General features: G+C 51.9%; 1 pseudogene; it reads left to right on the top strand.

Moving 5' to 3' along the window:
- The first annotated feature begins 10,189 nt into the window (after window positions 1-10,189).
- Window positions 10,190-14,544, top strand: part of LOC144334885 (interleukin-9 receptor-like) — a 7,919-nt pseudogene continuing 3,564 nt past the window's right edge.

Here is a 14,544-nt window from a genome sequence, read left to right as displayed (position 1 = left end):
AGTGCCCTCGGCTGCCAGCAGGGGGCGCCAGCCACACCCCTCCCCCTTCCGGCTCCGCATCATCAGCAAGAGGGCCCGCAGGCCACCAGCAGGGCGTCCACACCCGGCCGATGCGAGGGTGAAGCCCGCGTTCTCCTCAGCACAGACCCAGAGGGCACCGCCTCACTTTGGGACAACTCGTGGCCACGGTGAGTAAAATCCTTCCTGTTTACAGCCCTGACTACTGAGGGTCAGAGACCAGTAAGAGGGGTTGGTGTGGAAAACTGGAAACCAAAAGCCCCTCTGTATCCTGTGCACTGAAGTTCTCCCCACCCAAGGCGAGGTGAGCACAGTGCGAGGTCCACACCGCAGCCTTGGAACACCAATGGAGCGTTCCTAATGCAGATATGACTCCCAAATACGAATATGTCGCTCGCAGTGCTCATGTAACAAACACCTGGAACGCTAATGCACTGCCTTAATACGGAAATGTTAATATAAAACCCGGTGCCCCCCACACGGCCCTGCAGTCCCGGCTCATAATAATTGACACCGACATAATCAATACAAACGTAGCCTCCAGCTGCTCACAGCTGCTGCTGAGCTGGAGCTGCCTCAGGCTCGGCCTCCACGGTGGAGTTTGTTGTCGTCTCTGCTTCACGGACGTGGAATTGACACAGTTGTTTTCATTGCTTCCCAGTAATTCCATACTTTCAGGAAACTTGCAACGGTAGTGTGGAGTTTTCTTTCTCTTTTCTCTCAGATTCCTCCGTGGTTGTTGCTGAGCCAGATCTGCAACTTCACAGAAAACACCCGTGTTTTTCACCCAAAACGGAGACCCCTCCCAGGTAAGCGCCAGGTGACCCCAGCACAGGAGGCCTCGTTCCTGCCTGAGGGTCAGGTCCGCAGGCCCGTGTTTCACTTTGCAGCCGCCCGGGCTGGGTGGAAAATCTCTCTTTCCATCTGGGTCCAGTTTTCCTTTTCTGGAGCCTTCGCAGAGGTGAAGAGCAGAGCTGCCCCCAGGCTGGGTCTGCACAGCGGTTCCCCCTGGGCAGGTACCGACGCTGCCCTCCAGGTGGGAACTCACAGCCTCTGGCCATGCCCTGCTCAGCACAGTCCCCCGGAGGAGCAGAGACCCACCCACACCCCATAGAGCTCTCAGGGTGATTGTGACAAAACTCTCCTTTACAAACAAGTCTCATCCCATCACTCTCCTTATTTAACTCTAACGATGATTTCCCACTGGGCTCAGAACAGGGTTTGCAGAACTGACCTGCCCCCAGTCCCTGAGCACTCCCACCTGCTGCCGTCTCCTGCCCAGTCCAGCCCAGCCCAGCCCAGCTGCCTGCTTTGCGGCCCCCACCTACAGGGACACAGCAGGCTCTTGGGGGTCTTGGGAACTCTACGCACATCCAACACCCCCTTATCAAATACTCTAAGATTCTGTCTACCTAGATCCTTAAAGTCACAGTGGTTATGATGTGTTCTAACGTGATTTTTTTAGACAAAAAAAAAAAAAAGTTTGGTAGATCATATGTGAGAATCACCCTTAATTTATAAATCAAGGAAATAGATACATAAAAGCAGAGTCCATATTTGGGATAATCAGTAAAGAAAAATAAAATCTCAGTGCAGAATGAAAGGCAAAGGGCACAATTGATCATTGAAATTTCATAAGAGTTTACTGGACAGAATATTACCTTACTGTATTTTCCAACCCTGTGTGTGTGTATGTGTGTGCATATCACACACACACCAGTTGCAAAAAATCTCAGGTTTAAACACTTATGTTTCCTTTTTTTTTTTTTTGAGATGGAGTCTGGCTCTGTCACCCAGGCTGGAGTGCAGTGGTGTGATCTCAGCTCACTGCAACCTCCACCTCCCAGGTTCAAGTGACTCTCCTGCCTCAGCCTACCGAGTAGTTGGAATTACAGGTGCCTGCCACCACGCCTGGCTAATGTTTGTATTTTTAGTAGAGATGGAGTTTCACCATGTTGGCCTGCTGGTCTAGAACTCCTGACCTCAGGTGATCTGCCTGCCTCGGTTTCCCAAAGTGCTGGGATTAGAGGTGTGAGCCACCTCACCTTGCCCACTCATATTTACTTAATTAGTCAATACAGTTGATTAAGAAGTTAGGATTAGGGTTGGGGTTAGGGGTTAGGGTTAGGGTTAGTTTTAGGGGTTAGGGTTTAGGGTTAGGGTTAGTTTTAGGGGTTAAGGGTTAGGGTTAGGGGTTAGGGTTAGGGTTAGCTTTAGGGGTTAGGGTTAGGGTTTAGGGTTAGTGTTTGGGTTTGGGTTTGGTAGGGTTAGAGCTAGGGTTAGGGTTAGGGTTTAGGGTTAGGGTTCAGGTTTGTGTTCAGTTAGTGTTAGGTCTAGGGTTTGGGTTAGGAGAATTGTTTGAACCTGGGAGGCAGAGGTTGCAGTGAGCCGACAGTTCACCACTGCTCTCCAACCCAGGCGATAGTGGGAGAATCCGTCTCAAAACAAAACAAAACAAAACAAAAAGATATTAAGTAATACCTACTTTTAATAGTCATGAGCAACATTTTTTAAAATGTTGGTCACTTCATTTTTTCATTGCCCCAGCCATGTCTCATATGCAAACATCCTCGTGCTTACTTCATGCAGTTTTAGACTCAATCTGCAGACGAGCTGATGACCACCTTCTACAAGTGCAGCAATGCTCAGTGTGGATGCTACTGGAGGGATTAGGGCTAGGATAGCCTAGCTGCTTCAGTGTGTGCTTACCTTGTCCCTTGGGGTAGATGCTTAGCTGGCAGTATGAATCGTGTATCCTGAGGGTCTTTGCTGGTGTGGTGGAAAGATAAACCTTTTGAGGTGAAGAGCCAGGGTGTCAGGAAATGTGGCCTATCTGCTAGTCAGAGTGGATGAAGTCATGAATGTTGGAGAGTTTTTCTGTGTGGGGAGGAGACAGAGACCTGTAACTAAGTATACTCTGTTGAAAGTCCTGTTCTTTCATCTTCTACATTTATTGGCAGTTGACATTCCCTTCCTCCCAATCAACACTATTTGTTTTTTATTTTTTGAGACAGAGTCTCACTCTGTTGCCCAGGCTGGAGTGCAGTGGCATGATCTGTGCTCACTGCAAACTCCGCCTCCCGGGTTCACACCATTCTCCTGCCTCAGCCTCCAGAGTAGCTGGGACTACAGGCACATGCCACCACTCCTGGCTAATTTTTTTAATTTTTAGTATAGACGGGGTTTCACCATGTTAGCCTAGATGCTGTTGATCTGACCTCGTGATCCACCCGCCTCAGCCTCCCAAAGTGCTGGGATTACAAGCGTGAGCCACCGCATCCAGCCTCAATCAACACTCTTAAATATTTGTAGTGTTTGCAAAACTTTGTACATTAAATGTCTCTAAATATTTAACTGCTACTTGTAAACTTAATTTAGTATTTATTTTAATCAAAATTCTGAATATTTCATTAAAATGAAAGTTCTAATATTGCCTTCTCAGTGTTTTAAATAGCTTGTTAGGTAGAAAGCAAACCCCAAATCACAGTGATCCCAAAATTGACTACATACTTAGATTTGAACAGGCTATGAAAATCCTCATCACTGGTATTTCAATTTATTTCTTTACTCCTATTCTTATTCCCTTATTCATTTTTTGAACCTTCCCTGATTGCTTACTAGGGTTGCATTAAATGTATAAAATTCTATTTTTTTTTTTTTTTTGAGACAGTCTCGCTCTGTCACCCAGGCTAAAGTGCAGTGGCATGATCTCGGCCACCATGCTCAGCTAATTTTTTGTCTTTTTTGTAGAAACGGGGTTTCCTCATGTTAGACAGGCTGGTCTCGAACACCTGACCTCAGATGATCCACCTGCCTTGGCCTCCCAAAGTGCTGGGATTACAGGCATGAGCCACTGTGCCCGGCACTATGTTTTTATACTTTATACTTTCTATGTTAATCATTCAACTCTAAGAAGAGAAAGGATGCCTCAGACTAGCTGGGTCTAGGTTATTGATAGACTGATTCTTGGTCAAGGCCCCGGTCTTAATTGCTTTCTAAATCAATCTCTTTCTCTTTCTCAGAAAGAGATGGGGTGTTGTTTATGTTGCCCAGGATGGCCTCAAACACCCAGGCTCAAGTGATCCTGCCGCCTTGGTCTCTGAGTAGCTGCCACCACTCCCCACTCCAAATCTTTTTTTTTTGAGATGGAGCCTTGCTCTGTCTCCCATGCTGGAGTGCAGTGGCCCAATCTTGGCTCACTGCAAGCTCCGCCTCCTGGGTTCACGCCATTCTCCTGCCTCAGCCTCCCAAGAAGCTGGGACTACAGGTGCCCGCCACCACGCCTGGCTAATTTTTTGCATTTTTAGTAGAGATGGGGTTTCATCGTGTTAGCCAGGATGGTCTCGATCTCCTGACCTCGTGATCCACCCGCCTCGGCCTTTTTTTTTTTTTTTTTTTGAGACACAGTTTTGCTCTGTTGCCCAGGCTGGAGTGCAGTGGCATGATCTTGGCTCACTGCAACCTCTGCCTCCCAGGTTCAAGCGATTCTCCTGCCTCAGCCTCCCAAGTAGCTGTGATTACAGGCATGCGCCACCATGCCCAGCAAATTATTGTATTTTTAGTAAAGACTGGGTTTTGCCATGTTGGCCAGGCTGGTCTTGGACTCCTGGCCTCAAGTGATCCTCCCACCTCAGCCTCCCAAAGTGCTGGGATTACAGGTGTGAGCCACCACACCCAGCCTCCAAATCTTTTTTTTTTTTTTTTTGAGATGGAGTCTTGCTCTGTTGCCCAGGCTGGAGTGCAGTGGCCGGATCTTGGCTCACTGCAAGCTCCACTTCCTGGGTTTATGCCATTCTCCTGCCTCAGCCTCCCAAGTAGCTGGGATTACAGGCATGTGCCTCCACACCTGGCTAATTTTGTATTCCTAGTGGAGATGGGGTTTCTCCATGTTGGTCAGCCTGGTCTCAAACTCCCGACCTCAGGTGATATGCCCACCTTGACCTCCCAAAGTGCTGGGATTATAAGCATGAGCCTCTGCGCCTGGCCAATCTTTACACTTAATATGATTGCTTTCGTATTGATTGAACATGTTTACCAGTTCCTGAGCCTGTTATCTCTAATTGGCTCTAGTTCAGAATAGTTTATTTTGGTTTCCCAGATGTGATTTTATCATGTGGGCATTATCTGTAATGTCTTCTGCTTATGCTGTTAGTTTTATTTCCTCAGGTGACAGTTCTTCTGTTCAATTTTGTTGTTGGAAGGCAGCATGGATCCGTGGTACACATCATGTACTCTGAAGCCAGTGTCCCTGACTGCACCTTAGCTATGAAACCCTGGTCAAGTTGCAGAACCTCTGCCTTCATTTCCTCATCTATAAAGTGGATATGATAATAACCTGTTTGAGGGGTTTACAAACTGTTTTCTTAAGGGTCAGAGGCTGAATAGTATAATTACTTACTTTTTAATTTTCTTTGAGACAGGGCCTCACTCTGTTGCCCAGGCTGGATTGTAGAGGCACGATCTCAGCTTACTGCAGCCGGGACCTCCTGGGCTCAAGTGATCCTTCCACCTCAGCCTCTGTAGTGACTGGGACTATAGGTACGCACCATGCCCAGCTAATTTTTGTATTTTTTTTTTCTTTGTAGAGACAGGGTTTTGTCATGCTGCCCAGGCTGGCAACGTCCGTATGTTTTTTATAGGCAATTTTAAAAAAAATTTATACTTTTTCTTTAATTTTTTTGAATTTAACCTCAGAATGTAATTATAGGCAAAATTCAAAACGTAATAATAATTGAGTTTAATTTTTGTAATGTGGGTCTATTACTGAGAAGAGTGGATGCCATTTGCTTAATTGGGGTTCAAAGTTAGTGTTCCCTGTCATCGAAATCAATTGCAAGTGTGCATCTGTGAATGCTGGTTAAGTGCAGGAGAGCAAATGAAGTCTACTATTGACATCACTGAAAAAGTCAATAGATTCACCACTGATAATGGATTCAGATATTTCCCACGGAGTTCTTGCTGATGAATAATACAGTGAAGCCAGGCATGGTGGCTCATGCCTGTAATCCTAGCACGTTGGGAGGCAAAGGTGGGTGGATCACCTGAGGTCAGAGGTTCAAAACCAGCCTGGCCAACATGGTGAAACCTCATCTCTACTAAAAATGCAAAAATTAGCTGGGCGTGGTGGTGCATGCTTGTAATCCCAGCTACTCTGTGGGGGAAAGGAAGAGAGATCAGACTGTTACTGTGTCTAAGAGAAATTCTTCTGCTTTGAGATGCTGTTAATCTGTAACCTTAGCCCCAACCCTGTGCTTACAGAAACGTGTGCTGTGTTGACTCAAGGTTTAGGGAATTTAGGGCTGGGCAGGATGTGCTTCGTTAAATATGTGTTTGCAGGCAGTATGCTTGGTAAAAGTCATCGCCATTCTCCATTCTTGATTCACCAGGGACACAATGCACTGTGGAAAGCTGCAGGGACCTCTGCCCAAGAAAGCCTGGGTTATTGTCCAGGTTTCCCCACACTGAGACAGCCTGAGATATGGCCTCATGGGAAGGGAAAGACCTTACAGTCCTCCAGCCCGACACCCGTAAAGGGTCTGTGCTGAGGAGGATTAGTGAAAGAGGAAGGCCTCTGCCGTTGAGATAAGAGGAAGGCATCTGTCTCCTGCTCAACCCTGGGAATGGAATGTCTCAGTGTAAAACCCGACCGTACATTCTATTTTCTGAGATAGGAGAAAACCGCCCATGGCTGGAGGTGAGACGTGCTGGCGGCAATACTGCTCTGCTACACTTTACTGCTCTGAGATGTTTGTGTAAAGTCAAACATAAATCTGGCCTACGTGCACATCCAGGCACAGCACTTTTCCTTAAACTGATGACACAGATTCCTTTGCTCACATGTTTTCCTGCTGACCCTCTCCTCACCATTACCCTATAGTCCTGCCACATCCCCCTCACCAAGATAGTAGAGATAGCGATCAATAAATACGGAGGAACTCAGAGACCAGCACCGGTGCAGACCCTCACTTGCTGAGCGCCGGTTCCCTGGGCCCACTTTTCTTCCTGTATACTTTGTCTCTGTGTCTTATTTCTTTTCTCAGTCTCTCGTCTCCACCTTGGAAGAAATACCCACAGGTGTGGAGGGGCAGGCCCCCTTCATTACTTGGGAGGCTGAGGCAGGAGAATCACTTGAATCCAGGAGGTGGAGGTTGCAGTGAGCCAAAACCATGCCACTGGACTCCAGCCTGGGTGACAGAGTGAGACTCCGTCTCAAAAATAATAACAATAATGATGATGCAGTGAAAAACCATACACTTCAAGCACTTTATGTTTTCACAATCTTCATACATGTGTCCACCTTAGCTTGTTCCTGATCCACACATGCTTTTCCCATCGCCAGTTTTAACACATATTAGATTACACTTCCTTTTTTGCTGCATTAGTTTTCTCAACTTTGGGAATATTCTTGCTGCAGTTGTTGGGTTTTTTTTTTTTTTGGAGACAGGGTTTCACTGTCACTCAGGTTGGGGTACGGTGGTGCAATAATGGCTCACCACAACCTAAACCTGCCGGGCTCAGGTGATTCTCCCACCTCAGCCTCCCGAGTAGCTGGGACTACAGGCATGTGCCACCGTGCCCGGCTAATGGAAGGGGAAGGGTTGGGTTTGTCTGAGGACCCTCCCGTGGGTGTGGCAGAGCCTGTAGTCTGAGGCAGGGGTCCAGCTGCAGAGTAGCCCACAGCTTCACAGTGGCCCAGGGAACCAGGGCAGGCAGGCCATGAGGCCCAGTGCCTTCTGGGCCAGGCCTTGACGCTGAGGCCATGGAACAGGTGCGGCTCTGAGAAGGGACCGGAGTGACCATGGGCTGAAGGCTATGTCCACAGACCCAATGCGGGAGAAGCTGTGCCAGGCAGTGATGTCAGCCAGGCCCCCCGGCAGGACTAGGGATGTCGGGCACTCTGTCCCAGGTGGCAGACCCTGGCTTCCCCTCCTGCTCACAACTGCCTTCCCACCCCCAAGAACTTCCTGAGTCCTCCCTGGTGACATCCAGGAGCAGGGAGCATGTGGGTGCCTGGCCCTGTGGTTGAGGATGGGGGAAGGCAGCTCTGCCTGCAGCTCCACCCCATTTATAAGGCATTGAGGTTCCTTCTGCTGGGGCATGTGCTGAGGGGCACCGCTCAGGCACTGCCCTCGGGAAGTTCCCAGGCTTGTGTAGAAGCTGGTGGGAATGTGCCAAGAACAGAGGTGTCAGGAGCCAGATTTTGGGCAGGTCCCAGGTCTCTGAGCCTCAGTTTCTTCATCTGTAGGAGGGTTGTAACCCTGGCCTGCTCAGCTTACCAGGTACAGCTGTGCATTTTCAGTGCAGAGGAAGAGCAGAGACCTTCGCCTCAGATGGCCATATTGCCTTGTTGCTGTACCAGCACTCCAGTGCTCCCCCAGGGGGTGTCCTGGCTTCCTCCTTTGTAACTCTCAGGTGTCACATGTGGGTCCTGCCCTACCATCCCCTCTCCCTGTCTAGAAATGAGGCCCGCTGAACTTGGAGCCACCCACTCCCTGCTTTCAAGCCATCTGCTCCTGGGTTAGCCTGTGGCTGGCCTGGCCTGATTCTCCACACATGTGGGTGTTTCTCCACTGCTGGGGCAGCGGTTGTCCATTCTGGGACCTGGGTCAGCTCTCAGCTGTGGCTGTTGTGCCTGTGCTTCCGCAGATCCTGGTGGTCACTGCAGCCCTGCTCTCACAAATTCCAAGAGCAGGCTGACTGTCCTCCCCATTCCCAGCTTTCCAGTAACTGCTGCGAGAAGGGACAGACGCTGCTGCAGAGAACTTGCCACGGTGTCTCATGCTGCGGCCGGTGGGGCCAGGCTGCACGCTCCATTCTAGGGAAGGGTGAGGCTTCCTGATCATCAGTCTTAACAGGGGACTGTCCCGTGGGCACCTGGACAGGCTGCCGGGAGTGGGGCGGAGTGGGGTTAGAGTACTGCCTGCTGCCCGTTGAGGGTGTGCGGGTTCCTTAAGAGTGTGCACGCTGTCGTCTGCATGCATATCTGGTTTTTTTCCTCTCCTTATCACTAATCAGCCTTGTGTAACCAGGCTGGCCCTGCTTCCTGCCTAGGGGCTATGGGTGTACCATCTGGAGCTGCAAATGGGGTGTGATGCCTCCCCACACCCAAGAACTTCCTGACACCCAGCACCTCATCTCCAGCCAACCTCTGGCTCCCCCAGAGATCCTGGGACTCAGGCCTCACACTCCAGCATGGGGAGCTGTGTCCTTCTGGTGGTGCTCTCCTTTGGAGGCACCTTCGAACAGGGGTGCAACAGATAGAATTCAGTAAGTGCCATCTGTTGCATGGATACCCTGCTGCTACCCTCATCCACCTTCCTGAGGCAGATCCTGGGATGGGTCTTTATTTAAGAAGACAAAAGGGAGGGAGAATGCATAGAGGCTGGGCGTGGTGGCTCACACCTGTAATCCCAGCACTTTGGGAGGCCGAGACAGAAGGATCACTTGAGGTCAGGAGTTTGAGACCAGCCTGACCAATGTGGTGAAACTGCCTCTACTAAAAATACAAAAAAATTAGCTGGGTGTGGCAGCGGGCACCTGTAATCCCAGGTACTCGGGAGGCTGAGGCAGGAGAATCGCTCAAACCCAAGAGTTGGAGGTTGGAGGTTGCAGTGAGCCGAGATCACGCCACTGCACTCCAGCCTGGGTGACAGAGGGAGACTCCGTCTCAAAAGTAAATAAATAAATAAATAAATAAATAAATGCATAGAGGTTGTCTGTGTGACCCTGGGCAAGTGATTTCTCCTTCCCTCCTTGGGACTCAGCTCCTTGCCTGTGAACAGGGACAATGCTTCTCCCTCTGGAGCTGCTGTGAGAATTACAGTAGAAAATGCACCTGTGGTGGTTGTTGGTAGTGACTGGTTCCCCCAATCCTGACTCCCCTGCAGGATGGGGCCTGGGCCCAGGGACAGGGGATGGGCTGGCAGAGGATGCCCATCCTAGAGAGGAGCCTTCTTGGCAGACGTGGAGACCAAGCTAAGTCAGAGTCCAGGATCTAAGTTTGAGGGTACATCTGACACCCTGCAGCCATGAGTCTTTGGCTGGGTCAAGTGGCCTTTCTGAGCTTCAGTTCCTTATCGGTAAAGCCTGGGCAGTGGTGCCCAGCATCTTTCACAGGACACCATGTGAGTGCAGATGGAGACCCACTGAGCAACCTGCTGGGGAGAAATTCATGGGGAGCACCCCTCCAGAGAGGGATGGCTCGCACAGGCCCTCAGCCCAGCCCCTTGCAGGCTGGACCTTGGAGAGTGAGGCCCTGAGGTGACACATGGCACCTGGCTCCTGTCCTACACCTGCGTCTGCACCTGTGTCCGCTCAGGATTCTCTGTCTCAGGGGAAGGACGAGGTGAGGGTTGGGCACTAGTGTCTGTATGAGGTGAGTGGATAACTAGGGCATGTTTGGGGGACTGGGTTGTCCGATGCCGAGACCCTAGGGAAAGGTTTGGCCCAAACTGTGCTGGGGCGTGTCCTCTAGGGGTCAGCCTGGACCTCCGTCTCTATTCTCCCTACCTTTACTTCCCTACCTTTAGTCCCTGGACCTACCCTGGTCTCCCTTCTTTCACCCTCTTGACACCTCTCCGGGTCTGACTTGCCCGTGTACCATCGGTCAGAGCCCACCACTTCCAGGCCTCCCAGTGCTTCCCTGCACAGATTCTGGGATCATTCACTAGTGACTGCCCTGCTAGGGTGTCAGCTGTCAGATCCCCCTCAGCCCCCCAACTCAGCTCTCCTCTGAAGCGCTCACTGTAGACTCCCAGTGGTCACTGTCTCCAGGGCCAAAGGCTGGAAACTTCACCTGCCTCACCAACAACATTCTCAGGATCGATTGCTACTGGTCTGTCCCAGAGCTGGGCCAGGGCTCTCGGCCCGGGCTTCTCTTCACTAGGTGAGGGTGGAGGGCCATGGCCACCTGGACGGGGATGAGGATGGGGTCCCCAGGATTGCAGCAGATATGCCAGGACAGTGTAGCAGCCCGGTGATGCTGACATATGTCCTTTCCAGCAACCAGGCTCCTGGCGGCACACACAAGTGCATCTTGCAGGGCAGTGAGTGCACTGTGGTGCTGCCGCCTGAGGCAGTGCTCCTGCCATCCAACAATTTCATCATCACTTTCTACCACTGCGTGTCTGGGAGGAAGCAGGTCAGCCTGGTGGACCTGTAGTACCTGCCCTGGAGACACGGTGAACAGCGGCTATAAGCCTGGAGCAGGGCCCCTTGGCAAGAACATCCTGGCTGCTTGGAGCTAGGAGAAGGGCCCTGCAGCCTGTGACCCCTGTGGCCCAGTGAGTGTTCTCAGTCCCTGCCAAGTGAGATCCAGGGCTGGGGGCAGGCTTGGCCCCTGGGAGGGGAAGGCCCACGTGGTTACTGCAGGGGCCAGAGAAAGTCACTGCTGTCCTGTCCCACCTGGGGCTTTTCTGGACCAGTCTCCCAGTGAGGTGCCTGGTCTGAAAGGGCTTTGACCATGCCCCTTGGGAATCTTTCAGATCCCCATTCTTGGGTGTGTGACTGACACCCCAGACCCATGGGGCTTCAGCCTTACATGGATTCTCTCTGTTCCAGTGAAGCTGGACCCACTCTTTCACTCACAGAACACGTCAGCTCTGGCCACTGCATCCTGATTTGCAGCATCAGTCCTGCCGTGGAGCCAACGTCACTCTTCTCGGCTATGAGCTGGGCGTCAAGAGGCAGGAAGAGGCCTGGGAGGTAACACTTTGACTGGCTTCCCCTGGGGTCCTCTCTCCTGGGAGCAGCAGTCCAGGGCAGACTCCCCACTCTAAATAAGGAGAGGTCAACTTGGAGTGAAGAGCAGGGGAGGAACTGGAGCCAGGTGTGTGTGTGAACACACATGCTGACATGCACACGTGTGTGCTTCTTGTGTGTGTATGTGAATAGGGTGAGCGTGCCTGTGTTTGTGAGTGTGTGCATGTAAGTGTGGTAAGTGTGCATGTGTTTATGTGTGTGCACATGTAAGTGTGCCCATGTTTGTGTTTGTAAGTGTACCTGTGAGTGTGCCTGTGCCTTGTGTTTGTATCTGTGAGTGTGCACGTGGGCATGTCTATGTGTACGAGTGTGTATGTGAGTGTGGTGAGTTGCTTCTGTGCACACGCTTGTGTGTGTGACTGTGCATGCAAGTGTGAGGAGTGTGAAAGTGTGCCTGTAGACATGTCTGCCTGTGTGTGCATGTGTGTATTGGTGGGCAGATGCAGCCGTATCTGCGTGTGAGTGTGAGTGTGCCTTCTCTCTCTGTGTGTGCACGTGAATGTGGTGAGTGTGCCTGTGTGAACACAGGTGTGGTCCTGTGTATGCTGTGTGAGCGTGTGCGTTTGTGTATTCTTGAGGACTGAGGAACCCAGCCCCACCTTCAGCACCTGCTAACTGCCCCTACCCCCACAGCGAGCCCAGCACGAGGATCACATTGTCGGGGTGACCTGGCTCATACTTGAAGCCTTTGAGCTGGACCCTGGCTTTATCCTTGAGGCCAGGCTGCGTGTCCGGATGGCCACACTGGAGGATGACGTGGCAGAGGAGGAGCGTTACACAGGCCAGTGGAGTGAGTGGAGCCAGCCTGTGTGCTTCCAGGCTCCCCAGAGACAAGGTGGGCGCTGCTGTGGCTGCTGCACTTCCAGAGTCTAGGCTGGGCGTCCTCTCCCCTCATCACCTCACCCCTGCACTCTTTCATCCTCCTGGAAGCACCTCCCTGAGGCAGCCAGGCCCCAGTTGACCCACTTCCTCTGAAGGTCTGAGGTCTGTAGGGAGGAAACAAACACCTGACAATTCTGGGGCTTCCTGGGAACCCGTAGTCAGTGACTTCTGTTAGGAGTGATGGTGGCGGGGCTGCACACCAGGGCTGGTGCTCCTGCCTGGAGGCTGGACATGACCTCAGTGTCGTTAGTGAGGGCTGGGCTGACCCTTGCGCACTGCAGTGCTGAGCAGGCCCAGGGACCTTATGACCCACCGTGTGGCAGATGTAAGAGTGAGGCCCAGGAGTGTGGCTTACACAAGGTCCTTCAGCAGGTGACACAAACCTCCAAGGCCCATCACAAACCTTCCACTTTGGCCCAGGGTACTAAAGGGCACACTTTTGCCAGGTAGGCTTGTGGGGAGCCTCCTGGCACTGAGGCTGCTGACAGCCCTGGGCCCTTCCTGCCCACGGGCCCTCTGATCCCACCCTGGGGGCGGCCAGGCAACACCTTTGTTGCTGTGTCCATTTTTCTCCTGCTGACTGGCCTGACCTACCTCCTGTTCAAGCTGTCACCCAGGTAGGTAGCTGATGTGTGTGTGTGTGTACATGTGTGAGCAGGTAAGAGTGTACATGTTAGTGTATGTGTGCAGATGTGCCACTGTGTGAATGTGCGAGTGTGTGGTGGGTGGGCCGTCAAGGGCCATCTCTGTCTGGTTCCTCCCCTCCCCTCTCCACTGTCTGGTCCCGGATGGGGTGGGCTTTTCAAGTCTCCACCCTGGGCCAGAAGAGGGTTCACAAGTTGCCAGGGGAGAGAAGGGAAGGGGGATCTGTGGCAGAGGCCGAAGACAAGGGCAGTGTGGTCCCGACCAGACCCAGAGTCACCAAGATCAAGAGCCCGGATCCTAGACTTCTGCCTCTAGAGGAGCTTGGTTTGTTCATCTGTTCACACAGTCTATGAAAGGACACTTGGGGCATCTGGTGTGCACAAGAGTCTTCTCACCCTGGCAGATGCCTTAGAGAACAAGATGGACAAGGGCCCTCCTTAAATCAACTGTCACACCTCATGCACCCCACGTCAGGTTACAAAAGGGGACTCAGGGGCCACGTCAGGCTGTGGATGTGAGGAAGAGGCTGTGGGGAGAGGGGTGTTGGGTGGGGCTAAGCGGGAGGGTGCTTGGCTTCTCCTTGGAGCAAAGGAAAGTGTGAAACTGTGTGATACGACCGAGTTTATGTTTTGAGGAATGGATTGCTGGGACAAGGGAAATGGGGGACCTGCTTGGGGACCAATGGGGGCCAGTGGGGTGCCCACAGGGAGATGATTTGGCAGGAGCCAGTGAAACAAGTGGAGATAGAGCAAAGTGGAGGGGATTTCAGGGTCTTGGGGGAGAAATAGAGGGGACGTGTGGCTGGATAAGGTAAGAGTGGTGACTCCTGAGGTGGGGAAATGGGGGGAATCCTTGCGGGGAGGTTGGCGAGGTCTGTTTGCACCTGTTGGGTTGGAGCCCCAGGTGACATCCTTGTGGGACGGTCAGTGGATCCTTGGCAGCAAGTCTGGTGCTTGGGGAGACACTGGGTGAGGTGAGAGCCACAGATGTACTGATGGCAAAGACAGAGGAGGTGCGGCTCCCTCTGTGGACTGAGGATCTAGCTGATAACTCCCCACTCTGAACCTGCCATCGCAGCTCACACTGTAAAGGATTCATGCCTCAGTATAAATCAGTTCTATGTGCCTAACGCAAGGAGGCCCGGTTGGGTCCTGCCCTGAGAGTGGGTTGGGATGTGATGAGATGAGAGAGAGGCAGTGGCAGGGACGAGGTGGGCGGGCCTCCTGCTGATGGAAGGAA

The sequence above is a fragment of the Macaca mulatta genome, chromosome 15 (genome assembly GCF_049350105.2).
Source record: "Macaca mulatta isolate MMU2019108-1 chromosome 15, T2T-MMU8v2.0, whole genome shotgun sequence".
In the NCBI taxonomy this organism is placed as follows: domain Eukaryota; kingdom Metazoa; phylum Chordata; class Mammalia; order Primates; family Cercopithecidae; genus Macaca; species Macaca mulatta.
The sequence above is the reverse complement of the archived record's forward strand: the minus strand, read 5'-3'. Positions and strand labels throughout refer to the sequence as shown.